General features: G+C 41.2%; 1 protein-coding gene across 4 annotated transcripts in view; it reads right to left on the bottom strand.

Annotated features, from left to right (window-relative positions):
- The window catches only part of GXYLT1 (glucoside xylosyltransferase 1), a 106404-nt gene that overhangs the window by 46060 nt on the left and 45137 nt on the right, over nucleotides 1-15207 (bottom strand). The window lies entirely within an intron of this gene.

Raw genomic sequence — 15207 nt, 5'->3', positions numbered from 1 at the left:
CCAGCATGTGTAGGTGCTCAATGCATATTGTTGAATTAATTAATTCAGCTTCTGCATCTGTGTTGATGACTCTCAGATCTCCAGCCATGCTCACTCTGTAAGCACCAGGCTTTTACTCACTTATAAAATATGTTTCAGTGTTTCACCATTCTACAGAAAGGATATGCTCTACTATGATAAATATCTACATTCTTTTCTAAGTTTACACTCATTCAGATTAAGATCAAGAAATCACAGTGTCCTTTGTCCACATGCAAGCAAAATCTTTCTTCCTCTAGAAAGAGGAGTGGCCAAGATGACGGAGTAGAAAAACCCTGAGATCACCTCCTCCCACAGCCAAACTGCACCTACTTACAGAGCAACCATCCATGAAAGTGACCTGAAGGCTAGCAGGAAAGATCTTCTACAGCTCAGATATAAAGAGATAAAGAAGTAACCACAACAAGACTGGTAGTAGGGGCAGAGACCATCCCCTAGCTAGGTGACCCACAAATGGGAGGATAATTACAATTACAAAAGTTCTCCCCAAGGAGAAGGGGTCCGAGCCCCACAGCAGTCTCCCAAGGCCAGGGGTCCTTCACCGGGCAGACAAGCCCCCAGAACATTTGTCTTAAAGGACACATAAAACTCTCATACACTCTGAGAAGCAGTAAATTGAAAGGGGTTTGGGTCAGATCCACTTGATAATCCTGGAGAGCCTCCCAGAGGGGCAAAAGGCAATTGAAACTCACCCTGGGGACACAGACTCTGGCAGCAGTCATTTTGGAAGCTCATCCCCAACAAGGTCACTGGTGCTGGGAAGCACTATTTTTAAGTCCTCTCTTTAGGTTATTAGTGCTGGGATCCAGCACCACCCACCAGCAGGCCAGCTGCCATAGGACCCCTGATTGTCCAACCAAACTGGGATCCAGTCTCGCACACAAGACAGCCCAGGATGTGGCCTCATCCACCAGTGAAACTAACAAGCCCCAGGACTGCAAGGGGCCCCACAGCTAGCCATCAGACTGGCCCTACCCACAAACTGACCAACACCAGCCCCAGGACCGCCATGCCTTCCAGACAGCCATGTCAAGACCCAGATCACCTATTAGCAGGCTGGCACTACTCTTGGAAACCCAGACCCCAGCCATGCCCAACAGTAGGCAAGCACCAGTGCTGGGACACTTTGGGCCCCTCAGCCAGTCACATGAGGATCCAGCCCCACACACCAGTGGGCACCCCAAACTTCACAGCTAGCCATGTCAAGAATCAACCCCACCCAAATGCAGTTTGTTGCAGCCATTGTGGAAAACAGCATGGAGAGTCCTCAAAAGACCAAAAATAGACTTACCATATGACCCAGTAATCCCACTCCTGGGCATATATCCAGAAGGAACCTTAATTCAAAAAGACATCTGCACCTCAATGTTCATAGCAGCACTATTTACAATAGCCAAGACATGGAAATAACCTAAATGTCCATCAACAGATGACTGGATAAAGAAACTGTGGTATATTTATACAATGGAATACTACTCAGCCATAAAAAAGAATAAAATAATGTCATTTGCAGCAACATGGATGTTCCTGGAGAATGCCATTCTAAGTGAGGTAAGCCAGAATGAGAAAGAAAAATATGGTATCACTCATATGTGGAATTAAAAAAAAGACAGATGGACTTAAATATAAAACAGAAACAGACTCACAGACATAGAATACAGACTAACAATGCAGGGTTGGTAAAATGCATTTGAACTTAAAGATCAGCAATTAACCATAGTCACAGATATATGTAGATTGCTATATATAAGCCTCATAGTAACCACAAACCAAAAATCTATAGTCAATATACACACAAAAAAGAGAAAGGAATACAAACATAACACTAAAGACAGTCATCAAATCAGAAGAGAAGGGAACAAAAGAAGAAACAAAAAAGACCTACAAAACAACCTCAAAATAATTAACAAAATGGTAATAAGAACATACATATTAATAACTACTTTAAATAAAAATGGACTAATGCTCCAGTCAAAAGACATAGAGTGGCTGAATGAATACAAAACAAGACCTGTATATATGCTGCCTACAAAAGACTCATTTGAGAACTAAAGACACACACAGACTGAAAGTGAGGGGATGGGAAAAGGTATTCCATGCAAATGGAAATCAAAAGAAAGCCAAATAGCAAAACTTATATCAAACAAAATAGACTTTAAAATAAAGGCTGCTACAAGAGACAAAGAAGGACAGTACATAATGATCAAGGGATCAATCCAAGAAGAAGACAGAACAATTGTAAATAGATGTGCTCCCAAATAGGAGCACCTCAACATACAAGGCAAATATAAACAGATATAAAAGGAGAAATCAACAGCAACACAACAGTGGCAGGGGACTTTTACACCCCACTTATGTCAATGGACAGATCATGCAGACAGAAAACCAATTAATACAAAACTAGCAATGAAAATTGTTGAGTCTAAATCTTAAGAGTGCTCATCACAAGGAAAAAAAAATTTTCTATTTGTTTAATGTTGTATTTAGACGAGATGATGGGTGTTCACTAGACCTGTTGTGGTAATTGTTTCGTGATGTATGTAAGTCAAATCATTACACATTAAACTTATACAGTGCTATATCAATTATATCTCCATAAAACTGGAAAAAGATATTTATTCCTTTAGTCCTGGAGATAGTATCATGGTGTGCAAAGGGCTTTAGCACTAGAGTCTTAACCTGGGACCACAGAGAAGAAATCCAATAACCCCCTAAAATTCAGACAAAATTTGTGTTCCATGGGTTTCTCTCTCCCTCTCAAGGTAGGAGCGGGGTTGCTGCAGGACTTTGTCTGTGAGGTTGGCACGTTGGCAATCCCAGCAGAACGTCTCTGTGGTGGCAGTCTGGTAGTTCCAGGTCCATGTTGGTGGCGGTTGCTACAGGACCACGTGTGTAGTCAGAATCAGCTATCTAATGCACAGGACCCAGCGCAAAAGGCAAATTTGGAGCCCTCAGTTCAAAACTTATTAAGCATTCCAAGATGGTGGCAACAGAGCATTAAAGCAAGAGCATGCCCTTCTGAGCGTGGGGCCCTGTGCAACCGCTCAGCTTGCAGGCCCGGGAAGCAGGCCCCATTTGTGATGCTGACAAGGTGATGATGTTGGTTGCCATGGGTCCGCGTTTATAATGTTACAGGTATTGATGCTTGTTGCTGCAGGACCAAGTATATGGGATGTTTTTGTTTGACCATCAACAGCCTAGCTCCTCATGAACTTGCCACTATTTCAACTCTTTGCAGGTGCCAGATCAGCTAGGAAACCTCACATGCCAGGTTTACTGGGTTTTGCCGTAAAATTGCAGAAGGTGCTCAACAGAGAGTTTCCGTTCCCCATTATAGCTTCAGGAAGGCTGGGCAGACATGGGGCATTGTTGCCTGAGATTGACCAGGTCTTGTTCCAGTGGGAGACTGGCCTCTCCATTCTGTGTGTGGACTCTGGGTGGAAGAGCTGGGAGCTGCTGAGGGAAGGTTTCCTTTCGGGGCTGACCCGGGACAGCGAGATTCCAGCTCAGAACCCCATGGCTAGCTTCACCCTGATGCCACCCCCGCCCTAGGTGGGATGGCCTAGGAGCCAGGCACATCCGGCTCGTCCTCCTCATGGACTACAAGGTCAATGCCATCACCTTCTGCCTCTACACCTTCTCCTAAGGGCTGGCCCTGGCTCCACCCTCTCCAAGCCCAGTGCACATTGGGTGCTGGAAGGAAGGCGGCTTCTCCTTTTCCTTAAACATACACACATAAGAAAATAAATGCACTTTACCCACTTTCAAAAAAAAGTGAGGTGGCCGCAGTGGTTCCAACAGCACTAAATTCCAGAAACAGCAGTGCAAACTGCAGCTTCTAGTGTTTTGCAGAATTTCAACAATGGATTCCTCACCAGACACGCCTGGAAGGTGGGTTTGGACATTTCTTCCTGGCTGACTGATCTCTTCCTGTTTCTACAGCTGTCCCAGTGACTCTGGGAACTACCAATATTTTAAAAACATAAAGTGTCCCTTCTTATTTCAAAATCAAATTGGTTCCTACAGTTTGTAACTAAGACTCTCAACTGATCTGTGGCTCCTGAGTGTTTACTGGGAAGGGGGCTGTGGCTTTCATCAGATCTCACAGAGGTCCTCTGCTTTAGAACCAAACCTAACTGAATTCCAGTGCCAACTCCGCCCCTTCCTTGCTTCATGGCTTACTTTCCTCTTACACAAAGCGGGTTTAATAAAATCTACTTTGCAATCTTTTCTGAAGAATAAACAATAATGCAGGGAAACTATCTGGCATACACGGACGTACTCAAGCTTAATTCCTTTCTCTAGACTCCTGTAAACTATAAATTTTAAAGTTTCACTTTAAGACATGATGTCATAAGGTGGAGTTAAAAAACAAAGATCAGTGATAACTCAAATGCATTTAATATTTTTTTTAAAAGTAGGTATTCTAAGCTTACTAAAGATGTTTTGCAAATACAAATAAAAGCTACAGAAAACTGAGATGAGATTAAAGCATTCTATAAACAATACAGAGAAAGACAAACAAAAAACTGGACGTAAGAATTAAATACCATTATAGTTCAAGATCAACACAAATGTTTCACTTCTGGGGTTGATAGATCAAGTGAAGTCCATATGCATAGTATCTCTTAGTTTCAGGATGGTGTTTAACAGGGCTGCCTGATATTTGGTGATGTCCTTATAGACATGGAGAGATAAGACATGTGCGCCGGAAGTGGCTCAGTGTAATGAGCCCAGTTATGGTTGAAAGACCATTGTCTAAAACACAGATTATGGACTGAGGGAGCAGGGTTTAATGAGACACATCGTTGGACAGGTTCTTTGGTCCTATACACATGCTTATTATCACTTTGGTGAGGCCACTTGACTCAAGAAATACATAGTAAAGACCTATTATATGACATGTGTTGTGCTGGGGACTGGAGCTACAATGGTGAAAAAAATATATATTCCTGCCTTCAGCATCTTATAGGCGAGTGAGGAAAGGTTGTAAAAATATAGACCATTGTAATATAGTTTGATAAGTTCTAGGTTTAACAAAAATACAAAATCTATGGGAGATTGGAGATGGGCCATTTCACCCAGTATAAAGAAAAAAAAAAAAGTCCTAGAAAAAGAGAGATCTCAGTCAAGGCTTGAAGAATACGGGTTAGAAGATGAAAAAAGAGGAAAAGTAGTACAAAACAGTATGTGTGATGACTCAGATTGAGATAAACCATGGTCTGTTTCAACAATCATATTTCTGACTATATGTATGGAGCCAAGTGTGTGAGGGTAATGAGAGATGAGGCTGGAGGTGACATAAAAGAGCATTAAAGGATAGATAATATAAGAAGAATCCATGAAGATCCTGGTAAGCCAAAATGATGGGTTAAGTACAAGAAGAAATTTAAGAGGGATAAATGCAAATTTCAAAGCCCACAAGGATGGGTGGAGATGTTTAAGAGCTTGAGACAGTGATGGGAAGTAGGATGGTATATAGCTCAGTGGTAAGTGCATGCCTAGTATGCATGAGGTCCTGGGTTCAACCCCCAGTACCACCATTAAAAAATTTTTTTAAAAAAAGAGCATGAGAAAAAGGCATTGGGATTTTAGTTCACTACAAGATTCGTATGATTTAAATGAGTGAAAAGGTGACCCATACAACAAACCTCTTCAAATCCAAGCCCTAGAAGGGAGAAGTCAGAATCTGACTTTATGATGTGACTAAATCAAATTTTATGCAATTGTATTTGCCTTCAAATGTCCAAAGGGCTTTTGACAAGGAAGAAGGTTCAGACTTGCTCTTTGAGGCCTCAGAGGACAGATCTGGCACGAGGAGGTTAGAGGAAAGCACACGTTCACTGAAGAGAAAAAGAAGTTTCTGCCTGAGTCGTCAAAGCCACAGTGGGCTGGCTGGGGCAGTGGGAAGTAATTGTGTTGGAACATGTTTAAGCAGAGGCTTGTCCACCATCATTTAGATGGATGTCTCCAAAGACCTGCATCCAGGCTGACCAGCTGTGGTCGGAATAGGAGGATAAACAATGAATAAGAGATGTCCTCTGCCTTCTATCTAATACTGTGCTCTGCATAAAGAGGTGCCTGGGAATTAGTAAGACACATCAAAATCATACTGTCACTCAAAACTGTCCTATTTTGGAGAGATTGTTTCCCCTAATTACTAGCTTTTACAACTCCTTGTGCATTAAAATTTTTAAAAACTACGTTGCCAAAATACTTTGCATTTCATTTTTGCAGTTAAAATACCATTGATTTACAACCTAACATAAGCAAACGCACACTCTGACTATAAAGATTGAAAAGATCCTCCCTGTGTGTGTCACCATGGAAACCCATACAATCATCAAGGCTCCATGCTTCTGTGAAATGGGCTCAGACTTTGCCTCCAGCTGTACAATATAGAACCCTGTGGACAATATTTTAAAATTTACCATTAAAAGTATAAAAACGTTTTCCAGACCCTACAGAACACTTACTCTTTCAGACAATGGGAGTCACTTTTTTCATAGCACTAAACTGAAAAAGGCACTATAGTTCAGTCTTTACTCAGAGAGCACAGGTATTCATTTATTTTAACTTCCATCTGAGAATGAAGCACAGCAGTGGTGACCTACAATTTGGTACAGATTTATCCTGAAAAGACCCCAAATGGCCTTTCTACTGAGCATACAACATCTACTCTTCTATTGTGAGAATCTCATTTTTGACGCACACTTTCTCCAGAACATTCTTTGTGATATTCACTTGACTTCAATCACCAATTTGATAGTTCATCCTCTGTTGCAGAAAATATTCTCCAGTTTAAATATCTAGTTTGAATAGAAAACTGTAATCGATTAGTCAAAGCAAGGTGATTTTTATCTATTTTAGAATTTTGAGAAACTTTTAAGAATAAACATTTTGAACTTGCTAATTTGTGTGGGTTTCTAAAAAAACAATAATAAACTGATTTTTGTAATGGACTCAGCTAAAAACAATAATTTGCCAATCTTCTTCACATCAGGGACTAAGAAAATTGGGGAGGGAAGAAATAAAGCACAATAATTTTTAATATTTCTCTTAAATGAGGTGGGAACTCAAAATATACTTCCCGAAATAAATGTTATCCACTTTTCAGAAACAGGACAAAAATTGGCACAATATATACAGTAGGGCCTGGAAGTTTTACTCTGTTATGCTGATTCTATGAAATTTCCTTAATTCTAGACAGTATAAATCAGCTAACAATATTAAAATTAAATGTAATTTGAAATTAATGATGGGAAGAATTTATTTCAGTTATCATTTAATCAAACGACTTTCATAATTTAGCTATTCATCTTGGATTCCCCAAAACTAATGAAAGAAATAGCTTCTCAAATGGCAGGGGGAATGGACTTTGGCATCTGATATTTTATTACATATCACTGACTACCTCTATAACCTTGGATAAGTCACTTTACTTCCCTGGGCCCAGGTTCTGATCTGCAAATAAGTACAATATTATCTATAGCATAGATTACATTCATCTACGTGGCAAATATGTCGCAAGTGCCCACTAGGAACTGGTCACCTAGATACGAGAAATTCATTTAGGAACAACACAGACATGACTCCTCCCTTATTGAACTTACATTTTAGTGGAACAGGAAAATAAGAAGGTAGATAAAGAATATATTTACATATCATGATGACCACATACAATAGTCACACTCTGATCTCACTTCTGTTTACCAACTGAGATTCTTCACCCAATTCCATTGTGAGACAATGTGGGGTTCCCACCTCTGACATCAGCTGGGTGTTCTACAATTCAGCTCAGTTCTGACACTATCTATCCAGAAGTAGCATCAGATTCCACAGGATAAGGGCTCAGTCCTACAAGACTGCACCCCCCTCTTCTGATGCCAGTCACAATTCCAGGTTATCACCAGTGCTGCCACGGCCTATGGAACCTATTGGAGGTTCCAACAGGCTCTTCCTTGGGTTCAATCAATTTGCTAGAGTGGTTCACAGACCTACATTCAAAAACATTTTACTCACTGGATTATCATTTTTATAATGAAGAGCGCCAGCGCGAAGGGAGTCAGCACCTGTGCTCCGCCGTATGAGTAACACGACATTTCCGTGTGCCTGGTGGAACCGCAGAAAGTACTTGGGCTGGAATCATTCAACCAGCGTCGCACGCAAGGGAGCCATTTGCCAGGAAAGTGGTCTGGCAGCAAGAGGAGGTCAAGGGAAGAGATCTGGAACCAAAGACTCCACGCGCAGGAACTTTGCAGCGGGGGGGGCCCCGTCGGAGAGCCGGCACCTGCGCTCCGCCTGGAGGGGCGCGTCTGCCATCGGCCTCAGCAGTACAGCAAAGGGGAGAAGGCTGTGATCGCCCAGAGGAGATAAGGGGTGTTTGTCCTTCCCTGCCGTCCCTTCCTCAAGCTCTAGGCCGAAGATAGAAGAAGAGTAACAGATCTGACAAGCACTGGGGGAGAGCTCTGAATGAGATATGAAATTGAAGTTTTTAACTGGACTAGACGGTTTTAGTAACAGAAATTGATCAGAAAGTTACGGGATTTGCCCAAGGTGTTAGGAGGTTGGAAAGTATCATTTGGCATAGAATTATTTTTCTGTTAGAATTTTATTTATTTATTTTTGTTTTGTTTTGTATTGTTTTTGTTTTTGTTTTGGGGGAGAGGTAACTACGTTTGTTTATTTACTTACTTATTTTGATGGAGGTACTGGGGATTGAACCCAGGACCTCATGCATGCTAAGCACGCCCTCTAGCACTGAGCTTAAACCCTCCCCACCACACAGAATCATTAAAAGCAATTTGTACCCCAATATATTCCTTATCTCCATATGGCAGTGAAAGTTATGTAAAAAGCAGAGAAAAATACAGTGCTCAGTTTCCAATCTCTCAGTTGAATAGTAGACCTACATTCAAAAACCCAGTTTTTCTTGTGAACTGAAGTTTACAGTCTGTCTAGAAGATGGGTTACTCAGGCATTAATGCAAAATACTTCACCTAGGGACAAAGGATTAAGTGCCAACTGCGTGGCACAGACTATGAGTTGGAGGAAGGAAAAGGTCTGTGAGCCTCCCTCTGAGGTTCAGGGACAACATAGGACAGAAGCTGTGCCTGGAGAGATGGATATAAGTTGCATTGACAAAGGGACATGGGGAGGATTTTACAGGAGGAAGGGATAACTTGAACAAAGTTTCAGAGGTAGAAATCCAGGCATCATGGTCTAGCTGCGATGGGATTCATGTGAGGGAGCAGTGGAACATAAATTAGCAGAAAGAGTTCAAGGTCAGATTTCAGCAGCTATGAGCTCTCAGCCAAAGAAATTTGCATTTGATTGGGTAAATAATAAAAAACCATGAAAGGTTTTGCACAAAGGCTTTTGAGCTGATGGTCAAAGGAAGACAGAGAAAGAAGCATTTAGAAAAGGAAAGAAAACATTTATTTTCCAAGAGAACAAGAGAATCAGACTTTGGAAGAACTGCCTAATCCAAGTATTTAAATTTAAAAGCTGCAAAATTACCCAGGTTATCGAGTTTCCATTAGTCTGTCTGTGAAGGAAAAACAGTAGCTTTCTCACATAATTACCCTATTCAAAAGGTCACAATGTGTCTTCAGACACCAGCATGGCAAATATCAGGTATAAAATGGTTTACAGGAAATAGTCAAGGTTTTGCTATGCAGGGACCAAACCCAGTCAAGGCAACCTCATTATTTTTGGTTTATGTCAGTTACATGTCTTCTCTGACTGTCGTATAGGAAATGCTTAATCATATTAGCAGCAGGGCAAAATGTCACTTTCTGCTTCTACGTGACCAAAGTGGAATTTGAAGCCAATAGACTTGACACTGGTGTTCAGTCTAGTGATTGAGACGAGCAGAAGGCTATGTAGGTCTGAGTTCCTCGTGTTTTCCAGCTTCAGCCTGAAGGAACTGAGGCAGAGAGGTCAACTGACCCACTCAGTGACATATTCCACGCTGGAGGTGGGCCACGGTATGCAATTAACAGCACTGCGTTCATCTCCACTTGTCCAGCCCTTCTGATCAGCCTGCGGAACCATTTTACTTCCCTTTCAATAACTCCCAGTGCGTTAATTCAAGGGTGGGTGTGTTTCGGAGTTGCTATCAACAAGGCAAATGATCCAAGCCTCCCGAGCAGTGCCCGTAATTCAATGAGTCTTAATTAGGAAGAGAAAGCATCCTACAAGGTCCTTGATGCCTCCCTGGATACGTCAGCATTATTGTCAGAGCATCTGCCTCCTTTATTGCTAATTCCAAAACATATGATTTACCTCCTATTTTATTCAAGGTTTTCCCCCTTGAACCAGGGAACATGCAGTTGGTATCCTGTTACTACATTTTTCATCTGGCCACAGAAGGAGCCATGTGAGGTTACAAATATGCCTCGGTGGCATCATTCTGATTCAGATATTAAGAGACTCCCATTATTCCTGCTACCTGGCTCCATCTGCTTCTGTGCTGATGGAAGGAAGTTCTTTCTAAAATCTTGACTCGGTTTTTTTGGTCTTTACTACAATGGACTTTCTGTTATTAGTCATAAAAATAAGATACATCTCTATTATATGCTTTATAGCAGGAAATTGTTTTCATGTGTGTTATTCAAAGATGCAGACCTTCTGAGGTCTTCATTTGTCTCACGCATTGATTTTTTTTCTAACTGTGATGTTTCTGTTATCCTGATATTAATTTGGTCACTCTCGGTACTGATCTAACCTACCCAAGGCCAAGTGCCGAAACAGACGCTCTACGAGACTGCGATTATAATTGTGTCTGTGAGCATTAGGGCAGCGGAAGTTGGTGGTGGAGGTAGGAGGGGAAGAAGGAAGGATAAATTCTACATGTTTGGGACTTGGGAGCAAAAGGAGGGGTCTCAAAATGCTCTGAATGAAATTATATTTTTGTTGATATTTTTCCTTCTATAAATAAATTTTACTAGTCTTTAAATTACAATAAACATGGTTACATCATAAGTAATATCCAAATAGGACTGAGAATACTTCAAAGACATTTTATGTTTGGCTCATCAACTGACATCTTAATAATTTAATTTATGATAACATGAAATCAAAGGTATAGATAGATTTAACCTAAATATAATAGTAATAGTAAAAAAAAAATTCAGATTAAAAAAAACTAAGAGAAGTTGAGGAAATGTTCCAGATTAAAGGAGACTGAAGAGACATGAGGGGGAGGGTATAACTCAAGTGGTAGAGCAGGTGCCTAGCATGCACGTGGTCCTGGGTTCAATCCCTGGTATCGCCATTAAATCAATAAATAAACCTAGTTACCTCCTCCCCTGAAAAACAAAAAAGCAAGAGACATGACAATTTAACACGATGTATGAGCAGAGATTAGATCTTGAGCCAGGAAGAAAAATAAAGCTATAAAGGACATTATTGGGACAATTGATAAAATTTGAGTATGAGCTGTGTTTAAAACAACAGAACTGTATCATAGTTAAATTTTTTTAATTTAAATAATTGCACCATGGTTATGTAAGAGAATGTCCTTATGCCTAGGAAGTGCACACTGAAGTATTTAGGGTAAAGCAGGCATAATGTGCCCAGCTTACTCTCATATGGTTGAGGAAAAATCTTCAGAATGAAAGAGAGAAAAAAAAGAGAGAGAATGATAAAGCAAGTGAGGCAAAAAGCAGAAGAATTAAGGGTATAAAGGGGTTTCTTGTGGTCTTCTTGTAACTTTCTAGTTTGAAATTTATCAAAATGAGAAGTTACCTAAAATTCATAACAAATATAAACACACACAATGGCTAGCTCAGGGCTTATCTTCTCAAAAACACCTGTTTAATGACGCCTTGTGCCAAGTATCTTCCTCTTGCCCCTCCAGTTCGACCTCCACCACCTTCCTCGCTCAGTTTGATCTCTGGGAGGCTCACTTTAAGGACTCTGCCTGTGGGCTCTGTGTCCTGTAGTCTTCAGTTGGACTTTTCCAGAGGGAGATGCTCTCCTGGGTTCTGGCAACCTCCACCTCCCTGCTCTGCTCCTTTAAGCTTAGAAGTGGTAACAGTTCCCCAGCGTTACGAGCCCTGGATATTCCAGCATCCGATGCTGTCTCCCTAAACCCTGATCACACTCTTGTGACTTGTTTCTGCACTGACCGTTCCTGGTTACCCAGGTTGAATATGCCGTCAGTGTTCTCCCTAGGCACTAGAGATACAAAGATGGCTGAAGCATGAACCAGGTTTTCTAATTGCTCACATCGAACATAAAAATGCAACTGAACATTGTTATATAAAATGCACGGTGATACCCTCAGTCATAACCTGAATTACCCAGGCACCTTCCCTCAACCCCCTCCACCTGGCCTTATGGTTTGGAGATTAATCCCTCCTAAGCGTCCTTTAGCTGTATCTGAGCAGTCCCCAAGCGGGGGGAGGGGGGTGTGGGGGCACGTCTCATGGACACCCAGGAGCAGGGTCCTTAGTCTCTTCTGCTCTGGGCTCCTCGTGTCCACATGCTGCCGCATTTGATGACAATGACACATGTAAGTTCACCATGCCTCTGAGCTGAGGTCATGTGGCCATCACTCCATCCTCAGAGAAATGATCTTCCCTCTTAATTTCATAATATTGAATTAGAGAAAGTGTAGTCAATTTAGTCAATTTTGATGAGAAATTACTGAAAGTTTTGGAATAATGGAATATTCCAAGTTAACAACTGCCACTCTGTTGTGGAATGTCCTGGTGTCCTTCACCTGACTAACTCACTGCTTCAGTGCATCACCAGAACCACCCCAGCCTGAATTTTGTGTTAAACAATTGAGAAGATTAACAAACAGATCAAGTAAATCCTCTAAATGACAGGAGACTAAGCAGCCATTAAAGTTATGCTAAAGATCTATATAAACAATGGTGTTTACAATGACTGAAGAGAGAAAAAAAGATGACAGAACACCTTGCAGGTTTCGACTGAAATAAAACGCACAACCTAAAAGTTAAGAGTTATGTTTTATTCGGTGGACATTTCTGAGGACTCGAACCTCTTCAAGCCCAGGATGACAGCCTCCCAGATCTCTCGGAGGGACTGCTCCCAAAAGGTATGGGAGGAGCCAGGATATATAGGAGTTTTATTACAAGGCCCAGGTAGTTGGAACATTAAAAGATTACTGTTAACTAAAGAAAACCAGACATCTCAAGTTAAATAATTTGGTGCTGTTGTATGTGTGGGATGGTGCAATGTCTGGGCTCATTGAAATGCGTCCTTTGACATGCATCCAGCTGTCTAGGGCCAGTGTCCTGTACTTTCATGTCCTGCGGGGGGCATCACTGGGAGTGGCTGCAGAGGCCAGGTGCCTGCTTATCTGCATCATGAGTTGGCTGAGGACTTGATGGCCACAGCAGTCTTTGTTTACGGACGTGGCTTGCAGTATTTTTCATTCACATAGAGTATGAATTTACACACACACACACACATACAGAGATACACGCTATCGTCAATTTTGTTAACCTGAGAACGGTGTTTCTCAGAACCCCCTTAGCTGTCTGGCTCTGGGCTGGAGTCTGGGCAGCCTCGGTCTCTGAAGGAATTCCCAGTCGGATATACTGCCAGACAGACCTGGACTTCCCTGGTGGCTTCCAGCTTGCCTAGCTCTTCTCAGTCCACATCCAGCTCTTCTGCAGCTGCCACCGTGGACCCCTCTCCCGGCCCTCACCGCACGGAGGCAGCTTCCCGGAGACCTCGGCAGGAGCCTCTGCAGTGGTGGGACGGGGTGGGGCTCCTCAGATCCCCCTCAGCGGTGCTTCAGGAGGGTGGTTAGTGGCTCTTCCTTGATCCTCCAACTTCCCCTCAGGACTTTCACTTCTCCAGTTCCCCCCAGTTGGCTGAGGTCCAATTCCTATAACCAAGTCCTATTCTTTAACACCCATGGAGACCTTGCTCCCCTGCTGTGCTGTCCCGCATGTTAGCCACAAGCGGCCACTGAACATGTGAAATGTGGCAACTCTGAATTGAGATGTGCTGTCTGTGAAAAATACATGCTTAGTACAGTATGAAAAAAAAAGTGATCTCACTAACATTTTATCTTGACTACGTGTACAGATGATATATTGGCGATATTGAATTAAGTAAAACATATTAGAATGAACTACAAGTGTTTTTTTACTGCTTTTAATATGGCTACTAGAAAACTTAAAACTAAGTATGTGCTCCCATTACATTTTTGTTAGACAGCACTGTTCTAATAGATTAAAAAGCTCTTTTAACCAGTTAAATGGCCCTATTAAAATATTTTAAATGCTAAAGAACAGTGGGTAAAGCACAGGTAAAACTGATGGCCAAATTCTGTTGATTTCCACAAATAAATTTTTTAAAACTTTACTACTCAAAATGTATTTTTAAGAAAGAAAAGTGTAAATATAGAAGAGCAATCCTGAAGTGACAATATTCAGACATGCCAGTCTCACAAAAATATAACTATTGTTATTTACTAGTATGTACTGAGTAAACTGTACAAAAACTTTCCATTTAATTAAAATTTTTTAACAATATGACATTTGCTTTGATTTTCGAGGTCTATAGTTCATTCACAATTTAATGTACCTTAAATTAAATCACAACTAGAAAAATGGGAAAAGTAGTTAATTACTATTTCCCCTAATAAGTTAAAAACTCATTACTTACAGTTTTATATTTCAGAAATCCAAGTGCTAATTTCCACTTAAGGACACTGCCATGAAATAACATGCAGCTAAAAACCGAGGTGGATCTAATATATCGACAAGGAAAGATATCTACTGGGTGAAAAAGGCAAGTTGTAGAAAGTGGGACCATTTCAGAACCGAGCCTGTGGGGATTGTGTCTTGCCTACACGTGCACAGCAGGACAGGGAGGATACACACCAAACGTTTTTAGGGGTGGATGGATAGATTCTTTGATTTTTTTCACTTCATATACTTTTAATTCTTCTGTACCGTCTGAGTTTTTTTCAATGAGGACATTTTGTAACTCATAAATGATTAAATAGAAAACGTGACAGATTGCTAATCAATACATTTTTCATCGTGAATTTAAAAGACCTTTCAAACTCTTCTTGGAAGTAGGTGTCACCTCAATAATCTTCCAAAACCCTTTACGTTATGATTGTGACCAGAAAACTTTTTGTACGAAGAATAAAACATGTAAAGTTGAGAACCG

The sequence above is a fragment of the Vicugna pacos genome, chromosome 12 (assembly GCF_048564905.1).
Source record: "Vicugna pacos chromosome 12, VicPac4, whole genome shotgun sequence".
Taxonomy (NCBI): Eukaryota; Metazoa; Chordata; class Mammalia; order Artiodactyla; family Camelidae; genus Vicugna; species Vicugna pacos.
The sequence above is the reverse complement of the archived record's forward strand: the minus strand, read 5'-3'. Positions and strand labels throughout refer to the sequence as shown.